The sequence below is a fragment of the Nicotiana sylvestris genome, chromosome 10 (assembly GCF_000393655.2).
Source record: "Nicotiana sylvestris chromosome 10, ASM39365v2, whole genome shotgun sequence".
Taxonomy (NCBI): Eukaryota; Viridiplantae; Streptophyta; class Magnoliopsida; order Solanales; family Solanaceae; genus Nicotiana; species Nicotiana sylvestris.
The window spans coordinates 82,390,752-82,404,645 of record NC_091066.1 but is presented as its reverse complement, the minus strand read 5'-3'; positions in this window follow the sequence as shown (position 1 = coordinate 82,404,645).

Genomic DNA, 13,894 nt, shown 5'->3' with positions numbered 1-13,894 from the left:
TTAATACTTCTAATGTGATTCCATATAATTCGAATTCCATTATGTATCAGAATTTTTTTCACTTCTGATTTTTGACCCCCCGTAACAGAAGTTTTAGAAAAATAGCTTGGTGTCATATTATAATTTTAGCGAATTATTGTAATTATTAGTATTTGTGGCAAAATTTTCAAGAGAATTTTCTCATATCAGAATTTTCTAGCATTATAGCTGAATTACTGGTATTTCAAAATTCTACGTAATTTTTAGTAATTATATATTCGAAAATATATTCTGAAAACAAAAATAACAAGGAAAAATAAAAATATAAAAGAAGCAAAAATTAATGTGAGCCCACTGAATTTATAGTATTACCTTAAGGAACTTAATCCCTCCTAGTATTCGAGGTTTAGGATTATTTCCTACCAAGTTAGAACGAATTAACCTCGCTGGTGTAGTGATAATTCAAACCCCAGTGACCTACGAACTCAAAGATCGGTAGCAAATCACACTTACTTTTGTTTACTTGTTGTTAGAAAACAATACAAAAGGAAGGAAAATTCAGAATTTTCGTAAGGAAAATTCAGAATTTTCGTAAGGAAAATCTGAGAGAATGTTCTGGTATTTATAGCCAATATATTGGGTACAAAATAAGAGGTGCAACTCTTCCAGATGGTCTTTCGCATAAAACGAATATAACAAAAAGGGCTATTTATGCAAAATAAAACGAAAAAATAAAATTAGAGGGAAAGTTAAATTACTGTTACAAAAATGATTGATTTGGATTAAACATATTAATATAATTTTAATATTCAACAAATAAATTTGGTCCAAAAAATTAATCAATCAAATCATTTAACCAAATCCAAATCCAAATCTGAAGCCGAAATCGAAGCTGAGCGACGACGACGACGACGGCACGAGGCTTGACTTCTTCTCAACTTTTTAAGAGTTAGAAGAAATGTAATTATATATATATACCCAACACATAATCTTTCATCCTCCAATGGGCCAATATTCTCCAATATGGAACAATGTTCCTTTATACAAGAGAAAATTCAAAATTTTATTTTTCTTTCCATTTTTCATTCACCTCATTTTTTAACAAAAAATCCCCAACAATCCCCCGCATGAATGAGAAATGGTTATACAACTGAAATATGCATGAAAAGTTGTGTGATTCGCAAGCCAGGATTAATTGCATCTCGATAAGTAGATTTGAACTTTCCATAGTGAACTTATATTAGATATAATCGGTCAATCGGTAGAATTGATATCTTTGAACTGTGAAACTTTGGTGTAAACCTAGACAACCATAAGTCACACAATCAATCATCTATAGTCATTGGTTCCCATTGTTGTGTTTGTTTCAGCCATGAACACAGCCTGGTTTCATAAGCGCGTAAAAAACTGGCATTACAAATTCTCCTTGAAGCGGGGCTAACACTTCACACTTATATGGGTCATTCCTAAACGTGTCATCCCGTAAATCCATATTTGATATACCCCTATCAAATTTAGAAACCATTAAAAGGCCTTAATGTTTTATCCTTGTTATTGAATATTGTTGTAACAACCCGACTTGTCGTTTTGCTTTCTAGAATCTCGTTCCCCTAAATAAGACTTTCCACACTTGCTTTTACTAATTTATGACTTGCGGGGATGGTTGGTTCAGGATTTGGAAGAGTTTGAGTTGAAATTGGAACACTTGGTTCCTTAAGGTTGGCTTAAAAGGCCAAGTTTGACTTCGGTCAATATTTTGAGTAAACGACTTCGAAATGGGGATTTGAAAGTTCCAACATGTCCGTATGATGATTTCGGACTTAGGCATATGTTCAGATCAAATTTTGGATGACCCGAGAGCATTTTGGCACCTAATAGTGAAAGTTGATTCCTTAAGAATTTTGAAGTTCTTTAAATTTGGTTTGGAGCGGGTTTTTGTGATATCGAGGTCCGAACGAAATTTCGAAATAAGGGAATAGTTCCATAATGTCATTTAAGGCTTGCATGCAAAATTTGGTGTCAATCCGAATAGTACTAGTGTGTTTCGTCACGTTGGAAGTAAATTGAAGAACTTGAAGTTCATAAGTTTGAATCAATTGGTTTTAGGGTGTAATTTCTAGTTTTAATGTTGTTTCCGGTATTCCAAGGGTCCGAGCGAGTCCGTTTTATTATTCCAAACTTGTCGGTATGTTCTGGCGGGGCTCTGGGGCCCAGAGCATCAATCGGACGAGACTCGAGCTTAGTTGAAAATGTGAGAAGGAGCTGAAGCTCCAGGCTTCTGTCATAACTGCACCTGCGGTTGGCCAGCCATCGCAGATGCGGCCATGGGTGGCCAGCCCAGAAACCGCAGAAGCGGTCCTCACTCCGCAGAAGTGGTTGGTCCTCCGCAGAAGCGGTCCAGCAGGCCCAGTAAAGCTCCATAGAAGCGGACCACTTTTCGCAAATGCGGTGGGGGCAGGTGCGGCCCAGGACCGCAGATGCGGAAATCACGGAAGGTAGTAACCTTCATTTATTACGGGAGTTAGTTATTTTGGCTCATTTCCACTTCATTGTTGGGTGATTTTAGAGCTCTTGAGAGGAGTTTTTACCAAGCTTTTGGAGATAAGTAATTTCTACTATATGTGAGTTAAATACTTGGTTTTTGGGTAGATTAACACATAAAGATTAGTGAAAATCTTGGGATTATTGTAAAGCCTAGGGTTTTAATAAAAATAAGATTTAACCACGAAATTCATTATGGAATGAAGTAAAAATTATATATCCTTGATTTAGGTTATGGGTAACAACTTTCTTCAAAAAAAATTGGAATCCGAGCCCGTGGGACCGGGGATAAATTTTAGGAACTTTGCATTTAGGGTTAGGAAACTATTTTAATGATTAGAATATGAACTCTTGAGCATGTATTGACTAGTTCTTACCTCATTTGAAAGTTTTGGATCGTCCGGATCCGATTTGAGGGTTTGACCGTGTTCTTGAATTCAAAAGTAAGCTTTGGGGAAAGATAAGTCTCCTTTCTAACATTGTAAGAGGGAATTAACCCCATAGGTGAATAAAATTAATGTATGTGACTATCTATGTTGGCTACGTACGTACGTGGCGACGAGAGTCCGCACGTAGCTACTATTATGCTAATTGTCCGGGTAGTTTAGGACCTATATAATGATATACTTGCAAATGTTGCGTCCTTGCTTGCTACTAAGATCACTTAGGTCATGTTAGAAATTTGGTAAATAAATATAGACGGCTATACGCACTTACTCGAGAACTTGTATGAATTATTTGACTACAAATGGGCAATGTGTGCTTACTTGATAATAAATTGCTATTTGTGGATCGTGTAGATCGCCTCGGTAGTAAATAAATGCATCTATGGTTCGCGCCATTTGACCCTCTGGCAGTGCACAGTTTAATATTATGTTGGAACGGGCCGTACGACCTCAACATAATGTGCGCATGTTATATATTTGGAATTTTTCCGTGATTTACACTTTTTAAATGCTTGAAATGTAAGTGTTACATGATATGACTGAAACTTGACATGTTATTTATGAAAGAATATCTTACTTCTTCATAATCTTAAACTGTCATTACTATTCATGCTATCTATGCTTAGCGTAACACTTAAATTATATTATTATTGATCCTAGTAAGTGTCAAGTCGACCCCTCGTCACTACATCTTTGAGGTTAGACTGGATACTTACTGAGTACATATTATTTATGTATATACTACGCTTCTGTACTTAATTGTACGGGATCTAAGGCAGGTGCATCTAGCTACCCAGCCGACGCGCATCCTTGATATTTGATCGAGATTTCATGGTGAGTTGCCCTTTCTGAGCCGTTCAGCAGCATGCCGGAGACTTTCCTTTTGTTATTACTGTCTATTCTATTCCAGGCAGTAGAATAGTTATATTCTTTTGTACATTCTACTAGTTGCGCTCGTACTTGTGACACTAGTTCCTAGCACACACATTAGTAGACTATTATTTTTGGGTTGTATCAATATTGTTATGATCCCCTTTAGTCTTTCCCGATTCAGTCGTCTTTTTTTTAATTTATTAATTGTCGATTGTTTTGAATTTAAGTCAAGTAAATGTCGAGAATGATTAAATAAAAGAATGAGAACTCACTAGTTGATTAGGGTTGGCTTGCCTAACAATGGTGTTGGGTGCCATCACAACCTGTAATGGAAATTGGGTCGTGACAACATGGTATCGGAGCACTAAGTTCACGTAGGTCTCACAAGTCATGGGAAAACCTAGTAGAGTCTTGCGGATCGGTACAGAGACATATGTACTTATCTTCGAGAGGTTGTAGGGTGTTAGGAAACTACTCTTTATTTATCTTCTATCGTGCAGTTGATGGTATACTAAATTTCCTTCTTCTATTCTCTCGCTGATGGCGAGAACGCGCACGACGGTCGTTCCAGACCCGGGAGGAGCTGCTCCCCCCGTTGCTAGAGGCCGAGGTATAGGCTGAGGGAGGGAACTGACCCGAGGTAGGGGACGAGGGCATCCCAGAGCTGCCCCAGTTGCACCACCATGGATCCAGTAGGAGATCCCATTATTAAGGAGTAGGGCGAGGTGCCCGCAACAGCGCTTGCCCCGGTAGATTTCATAACAGCACCAGGCTTCTAGGAGGTCATGGTCCGTATACTGCGGTTCATGGACTCTATGACTCAGGCTGGTTTATTTCCAGTAGACCCAGCCACATCTCAGGCGGGAGAGGGAGCATAGACCCCTACTGCTCAGGCTCCTGGTCATGCAACTGCAGTGTATCAGACTTCGGGTGCACTACCCGTAGATGGGGCCCATCCAGTTGTAGCTGTGGCACCTAAGCCCAGACCAGCTGCGGACGTCGATCCGCAGAAGTTATTGGATAGATGGACTAGGCTACACCCTCCTATCTTCGGAGGTGAGCGTCATGAGGATGCCCAGGATTTCATTGATAGGTGAAGGGCAGACTGCACAGCATGAGGATATTGGAGTCTCATAGGGTTGATTTCACTACATTCCAGCTGGAGGGAAGGGCCCGTAGATGGTGGTAGTCTTATGTTCTTGGCAGGCCAGCGGGTTCTCTTTCCATTACTTAGGGTCAGCTCACACAGCTTTTCCTGGACAAGTATATTCCACCCTCCGAGATGGAAGAGTTGCGGTATCAGTTTGAGCAGCTTGAGCAGGGTCAAATGTCCGTGACCGACTATGAGGCAAGATTTTCTGAGTTATCTCGCCATTCACTAATGATACTTCCTATTGACGCAGTTGCATTCTGGTCTTAGGGCCAATATGGCCCGAGAGGTTGATATGTGGACTCCTTATTAGCTGGTAATAGAGATTGATCAGAGTATTGAGGGCTACCATTTGAGAGGTAGAGAGAAGATGCAGCAGGACAAGAGGGCTCGATTCTCCGAAGAGTTTAGAGGTGCCCCAGCTAGGGGCAGAGGTCAGTTTATGAGGGGCCAGCCCAGCAGGCCCCCATATTCAACACCACCACCTCCTTGATGTGCTCCATCGCACCCCTATTTTAGTGCCATACCAGAGAGTTATTACCACCCGCCAGCTATCCCGGGTTCTTCCAGTGGGTATTCAGGTCCCTAGGGTTCTTCCAGATCCTACCTTAGTGCTATACCGGAGTGTTCATACCACCCACCAGCTATTCAGGCTTCTTCTAGTGGGTCTACAGGCCATCAGGGTCAGACTTCAGGGTAGCAGGTCACCGCACCGAGTGGTTGTTTCGAGTGTAGAGATCTCGGTCATATGAGGAGATACTGCCCCATACTATAAGGAAAGGCAGTACAGCAAGGTCATCAGCCCATGGTTACAACACCGGCTATCCAGCCGCCTAGAGGCGGATGGCAGACTGGTAGGGGCCGTCCTATAGGTGGAGGCCAGGCAGTGAGAGGTCAGCCAACTACTGTTCAGTCAGGTGGAGGCCAGCCAGCCGGTGCTCCAGCTAGATTCTATGCTTTTCCGGCCAGACCAGATGCATTAGCCTCAGATGCCGTTATCACAGGTATTATTTCCGCCTGCGGTAGGGATGCTTCAGTACTATTTGATCCAGGGTCTACCTATTCATATGTATCATCTATGTTTGCTCATTTCCTAGATATTCCTCATGAGTCCTTGGGTACTCATGTTCATGTGTCCACTCATGTGGGCAATTCTGTGGTTGTGGATCGGATCTATCGGTCTTGTGTGGTCATATTCTATTGTTTTGAGACTAGAGTAGATCTCTTGTTGCTTGATATGATTGATTTTGAGGTCATCCTAGGCATGGACTGGTTATCCCCATATCACGACGTACTAGATTGTCATGCCAAGACTGTTACTTTAGCGATGCCAGAGTTGCCGAGGTTGGAGTGGAAGGGTTCCTTAGTTAGGACATCTAGTCGGGTTATTTCTTTTCTAAAGGCTTGACATATTGGTCGAGAAGGGTTGTTTGGCTTATCTAGTTTATGTTCGGGACACCACCGTAGAGTTTCCGACGATTGATTCAGTTCCAGTAGTCCAGGAATTTGCCGATGTGTTTCCTTCTGACCTTCTAGGTATGCCACCAGATCGTGATATCGATTTCTGTATTAATTTGACTCCAGGTACCCAGCCTATATCTATCCCACCGTACCGTATGGCTCCGAAAGATTTGAAGGAGTTGAAGGAACAACTTGAGGAATTATTAGCAAAAGGGTTTGTGAGACCTAGTGTGTCATCTTGGGGTGCACCAGTGTTATTTGTAAAGAAGAAGGATGGAACCATGCGGATGTGCATTGATTACCGCCAGTTGAACAAGGTTACCATCAAGAACAAGTACCTGTTGTCGCGCATTGATGATTTATTCGACCAGTTGCAGGGTGCTAGGGTATTCTCTAAGATCGACTTGAGATCGGGGTATCATCAGCTGAATACTGCTTTCCATACTAGATATGGCCATTATGAGTTTCTGGTGATGTCCTTCGGCTTGACTAATGCCCCGGAGGCGTTTATGGACTTGATGAGCAGGGTGTTCAGACCTTATATTGATTCCTTTGTTATTGTCTTCATTGATGACATCTTCATCTACTTACGTAGCCTGGGGGAGTGATCGGCTCTAACCCTGTACCACTATAGAATGGCAAGAGTGGTCGATGCAGCTTTTACCCGAAAGGTCGGGATCGAATCCTCAGAGAGTTAATATTGGTTTGGAATCGGGTTTCTATCCAATCTAGCTACGTGTGTTGTTCTTAATTGCACTTCTAAAAAGGTTTGGTTTGTTACTATTCTACTTTAATGTTAATGAATGCTGAAACTAAGCTAAGTACAATATTTTTGTAAGGGTTTTCTCAAGTAATAAAAGGCACTAGGGAAGTGACTTACACCTAGGTGAGTATCTAATGGGATCTAAAATTTAGGACAAGCTTGTTATATTTGAGGTCGTGATATAACCTTTACATATAATTACTCACTCTACACCTTTCGGTAGTTTGAATAACTTTGCCCTAATTGGCTTTCTCAAGCCCAATTGGGTGTTCAAACAATACAAGTAAAATTGGCTCAAATCGGGTATTATTATCTCTAGGTTTAACCCTTTAATTGGGTCTATCAATCTCTGAGTGCATCTCAATTCCTTGTTAGCCTGAATTTCCTAGACTTAGATCCTCTTTCTCAAGAAGACTCTAAGTCATAAAGGCATAAATTAGTGTTTGCAACCACCAATTCTACAATTAAAGCATGAAACAAGCTAAATATCACTAACTTATAAACAATTAAGCCCTAAAATAGAAGACCCATTAAATACCCACATTAGGGTTGGGTCACAACCCTAGCTAATGGTTTTAGCTACTCATAATCAAGGAAGAAATCAAAGATGGAGATGAAATATAAGCCATAAAAAGTAATTACAAGATTAAAATCTAAGATTAATTACTAAAGATGTTCTAAAATTACTACAAAAAGGCAAAAATGGTTGTTCACGTGATCTACTAAACAATAGATACCCTAAAATCTGAAAAAGATCTATTTATACACAGTTGAAATTACTGGACAAACATGCCCGTATGGAGGTTTCACTGACATCGTAAAATTGAGCGCCTCAATGCTGGGACTTCCGCGGCTGCGCAAAAGTAAGCGCGGACCGCATTTCTTCTCCTCTGGGCTTGGTCTAGACTTGATTCCGCTGGGAGCAGAAAATTAACCGCCTCAGCATAGTCTTCAACCGCGGCCACGAAATATGTTCGCGGACCGCACTTTTTATTTGAGCCCAAATCTCCGGTCCTCTGATTCTAACTTTCGCCCTCAGCGGAATATGGACCGTGACCGCGTTAATAATTCCGCTGCCATGGAATTTCACTACGGGCAGCAGTGTCTGTTGAGCCTAAAAGTGCCTTCTCTGAACCTTAATCTGCTAAGAGCGTGAATATGGTCGCCTCAGCGGTTCAACTTCCGCGGCCACACTATTTTTTTGTTGTCGGCGCTTTTAGCTCAGCTTTGGACTTGTGCAGGTTTCACTCCTTTATGAGCTGATTAGGATTTTCTTGCCTTATTTTGACCAAACACTGCAAACAAGCATAATAAATTAGTTTTAGGAATACTTCTACACATTTTTGATCCAAAACCTAAGGAAAAAGGAACATAAGATAGGCTAGAATCTATTGCTATCAACTCCCCCAAACTTAAGCTTTTGCTTGTCCTCAAACAAACAAAGTAATTCCCACCTCCACAAAGTAAAAGAAAGAAGAATTTCAGTTGTTCTAAGGTGACTTCAACAAGTATCACTTGGACTAACAATTACCCTCAACACCAATGTATTATCAACAACACACAACCTTTCTAGCACCATGGTTCTAGTGCGACACAAGAGCTTCAAGAGTTGACTTAAATCATCAAGGAAGCTCACTCTACTACATAGGTCTCTTTAGAACCCAAACTCTTTCTCCTCTGTTCTCCGTAAGCAAATCTCACCTTAGATTATAGCACTCAGAACAAGGATTATGGAAAAATACACTTATCTCTCTTAAAGGAAGGTCACAAGTCCATCTCTAAGTACCATAAGCTTGTCCCTCATGTGAATCACCACTAATGTAAGCTCACTCAACTCGAAATCATATAGGAATTTGCGGGAATATAATGAAGGTTTTTGGTTCAATGTAGGATATATCGGTCTATGTAGGCTTTATCTTTCCTTAAGCACTTCATTTTCTCATTTCGGCTCACACTTTCTTGACTCTTTGAGTCATTTTCTTCTTCCTAGGGGACTAGAGAGACACACTGTCACTCTTTCTTGTTCATTACAATCATCTTTCTCCTTTCTAATCATTCCAAGCCTTTCATCATTGCTTTTGTTGAATCCCTTCTTTTTCTACATTGTTTACTTTCTTTTTGGCCTTTTGGCTTTTCTTTCTTTGTTCTTTTTCCTTCCCTTTTCTCTATTTTGTACCTTTTATCACTTTTTCATTCCTCGTCTCTCTCCCCCCAAACTTATACTTTTGCCAATTGTGCTAAGGAAAGATCGGGTGCCAAGAAAGGATCATTTTAGAACGGATAAAAGCTTGTATCGTGGTTATTGAAAGAACAAGGGTTATGGCTCAACGGGTTTGACTAGGGATCTCATATTTGGTAGGCTATGGATGCTTTCAAGTTTTCAATTTGGATCATGGAGAGCCTATAATCATTTCTCAAGTCAAACTACATTTAGAATTTTGCCTAGACAAATATTCAGGGCAAGTTCTAGACTTATTGGCACGGGACTTGGACTTGCAAATCAAAACCTCACCACACAAGCTATTGGATTGCTAAAGAGAATTGAGTCGAGGGCCCACAACAACTTTAACTAAGATTGAGCAACATAAATGTCTCCTAAAAAACACTCGATGATTGTTTAACCAACACAAGAGTCTAAAGGTCACAACTATACCATCCTTTACACATCAATTTGTTTCTAACCATAAGGTCAAATGTAAATGTGTTAGGCCTAAGTGAAGCTTTGCCTGAGACACTTTTATTCATTACTACTATTTACACAAAAACGAAAAGAAAACGGACTCAAACTCTTAAGAAGCTTGTCATGTCATCCATCATCGGGAAAAGCCACCCGGTTCACACAAACTCCACCTTTGGAAAGAACTATGGCATTAAGAAAACCAAAGGCTTATTGATTACGAAAACTTGTAAAAATAAAAAGCTACAAATTGAAAAAGAAGCTACTAAATGAAATAAGAAGCTATGATATTAATGAAAATTGCAAAAGAAGTTATAAAGTAAAATACGGAGAGTAAACTGAATATGTACAATAGGGAATTTAGACGAATATACATAACAGGGAATGAATATATACATGTAAAAGTTACTTTATATACATACTGAAATTGAAAAATAACGAGAAGCAAAAAGTAAATGGTAAAGTTATATACATACCAAAAGTGAAAAATAAAAATAGAGAAAAATCAGTATCATAATTACAATCCAGTTCAAATCATCAAAATAGGACCCCTCCCCCCTGAATAAAAACTAGCATTTCCCTCAATACTAAAAACAAAAAATAAGATCAAAGAGGGTTTAGAGAGTAAAGAAAACTCCCTATGGATCCTCTGTCTGCATGGGGTCCGGAACATCAACGGGGGACTGTGGCTGGGTCCCTGGGTCGCCTCCCTCGGAGTCCTCCAGCTGAATCACCAAGTCATCTGTCTGGGGGATCACCCCTCTCCTCATAGGCTCTTTATCAAGCTCCTGCTCCTCTGTCTGTGCTGCCTGAGTTGCTGGAAATGGGTCCTCTAGTAATATCTCCAATGGAATGTCCCCGACGGATGTAATCTTGTCCACCTTCTTCCTTAGCAGCTTCACCGACTCCTTTGAAGCCCAGGTCTTCTTCATCTTCTTTGTCTGCTTACTCAGTCTGTGATAGCTTTTCCCTGGGACTCCAAAGCATCCATAATCAACTTCTGGTTGTCCGGGAGCTTCTTCTGGTTGTCCAGAAGCTCCTTCAGTGATTCCTCTACGGAAGCTGGCACCTAAGGCTGACCTGGAACTGCCTGAGCTACCACGGTGCTGGATATGGCAGATAGCTTTGATGTAGCTGACTGCATCCAGTTGTTGATGCTGGATAGTATCTGGTTAACCCGCAATACAGTGAGAGGGTAAGCTTATGAAGATGGCACACAGTAGGCATGTAAGTAGATGGTCCGGTTGGAGGCTATGGAATGGCAGTAGGAGGCTCGGAACCAGTAGCCACCACCCTTGGCTCTTCAGACTGGCCAGTGGAAGTGGAGGATTTTCCTTTGGACTTGGGGTTGTCTGGACCCTGAAGACTGTACCATGGGAAGGACCTCTTGGGTTTTACCTTTGTATCAAAATCCTTCCCCTCGACTTCCTGATCTTCCAAGTACATAGTAAGGAAGTTCGGGGATGGGTAAGAGCTCTCATTTTTGTTGACCACTCTGGTGATCACCCTAGACATGATATTCCCGATATTGACCGGGTACCCCGCTGTGATGGCCCCCGCTATAATCGCCCAGGAAACCGGCATGTCACTGTCATGGGTAGTGGGGTCTAACCGACTGCATACAAATGTCTCCCAACCCTTCGCCTCGAAGCTCAGGGTGTTCCTATAGATTGGGACCCCCGTTGTCAACCAAGATGGATTAGTCTCCGGGAGAGCAATTATTGATGGCAACCACGGGCGGGCCAACTCATCCATGGCCACTTTCTCCAAATGCAACGACTCGTCCTCGTTATTGAATCTAGCATAGTCGTTCAGAGTCTTCCCATCAAATTTAATCTTCAAGTTCCGCACCTTGGTCACAAATGTGCCCTTTTTTTATGTGGGCGACATTGGCATAAAACTCTTTTACTAGATGCTCATTGGCCTCCGGTAGCTTGCTTGTGAAGAACTTCCACCCCACTCTTTCATCAAATTGCCTTTTCACATTGGGGTTGTGAGGTAGAAGATCCCTTTCGATGAATTGCCGCTCATGTGTGAGTGACCTCTGAGGCCACCATTCCCGAAATTTGTGGTATGCTTTCTCTCTGACGAATCTTTCCTGCCATACCACCGGGTTCTGTGTTCTCTCCAACCCTCCAGTCTAGGTACCACCCCCTCTCCCTTCATCTGGTGTTTCGGCATCTACATCAATTGGCTCCTGTCTATGTGGAGAGGCTGATGTTGAGGATTCACTACTCTTCTTTGAGCCATCAGATGACTCAGAAGAAGTAGGAGAAGTAGGTGAAGCTGGGGGGTGTAGGCACGTCTCTCAACCAAAACCTCTATGGGAAGTCTAGGACATGAGTAGGTACAGAATCACCTATGAGGCTTCTCGGGAAGAAACATAATCACTTCCCTCGGAGTAGGATGCGGCTCTGTCTGCAGCTTTGATATCCTTCCGCATTTTCCCAAAGGATTGTCGTACTGCTAAGGGTAACTTGATTTGTCCTCGTCCCCTACGCCGGGAGGACTCTGCTTTTCCTTTTTGTTTCTCGCTTCCACCTCTAGATTTTACCATTGTTTGCATACACAATCAATGAAAGATCATTAGTATTGGTGCTAAAAGAATCAGTAAAGAAAAGCAGAAGAAAAGTTGGCAATGTTTCATAAATAGAGATCCGCTGACAATAAAAAAAGGTCCATGTCTGTGGAGGAATGGGGATCAAACTACTCATCTTTTGAATCTACAGAACCGCTGAGTGCGAAATTTGGGCGCAGCCGCGAAAGTTACACCGATGTCCGCAGAAAAACAATCGCAGCCGCGGACCCAGTTTTGGTACTTCTCTGAACTTAAGTTCTGATGTCCGCGAAAAATGAAGGGTAACCGCATAAACAGGCTGCTGACAACGGAAATTCAACCACTGATCGTGAAATTCTAACAAATTTTAATTCCAACCTTCTCATAAACACTGACCACGAAAATACATCCGCGGCCACGGAATTCAACAAAAATAGCTGGGCAACTTAAGGTTTTATTTTTTTCTAGTTATTAATGGGTATTATGAACATTACCAATCCCTACTAGGCATCACCAATCAATAACCCATTAACCCCAACTAATTTAGCATCAAAGAATCAACAACTAATTAACCCTAGTGAAAATTAAAAGAAAAATGAAGAAATTAATGCTAAAAGAAAGAAAAAGTACAAATTGAAAAACAATGATGAATTGAAATTACCAGTTGTTTGATGAGTTATGGAAATGGACTTCTAATTTGGTGATTGTGCTGATTAGGTCTCAGTGTAAAGATACTGAACAGTAAAAAATATGCTTGTGAGATTTCAAGGAGCGAAAAGGGTAAAAGGTCTTAGGACCTTCTATTTATACTAAATAGCACAGGGGGCCACAAGTCTTACCTGGCGCGGCCGCGGAATTCCACCGCGGTCCGTGCTTTTACCTTTCAGAAGGGTTGTCTGTTCAACATTCCGATAAGAGCAAAAAACTAGGCGCGACCGCGGAACCGCTCCGCTGACCATGAAAAAGCCTCTGCGGATGCGGATGAAACTTCAGAGAAGTCTCATTTTAGTCTTTTTATGTCCGCGTCCGCTACCAAATTACGCCTCTGCGAAATGCTTCCGGTGACTGCAAAATTTTAAGCGCGGTCAGCGGTCCAGCTACAGACTTAACCAAAATTTTCTAGTATTGTCCTGCACTGCATCAATCATTCCTACACACATCTCACAACCAGTTAGTCCAAAACAAATCCTACACTAAGAAGAAAATCAAAAAGAAGAAAAACACATGGGTTGCCACCGAAGAAGTGCCTGATTTAACGTCGCGGCACGACGCAGGTTATCATCAATCATTTTAGACAGATCATTGCTACCACGTGGCTGTCATCAAATTTTCCTAGGTAGTGCTTGACTCGGTGCCCATTAACTTTGAAAACTTCACCATTTTTATTCTTCAAATCAAGAGCACCAAATGGAGTCACATGTACCACTTCAAAAGGGCCACTCTATTT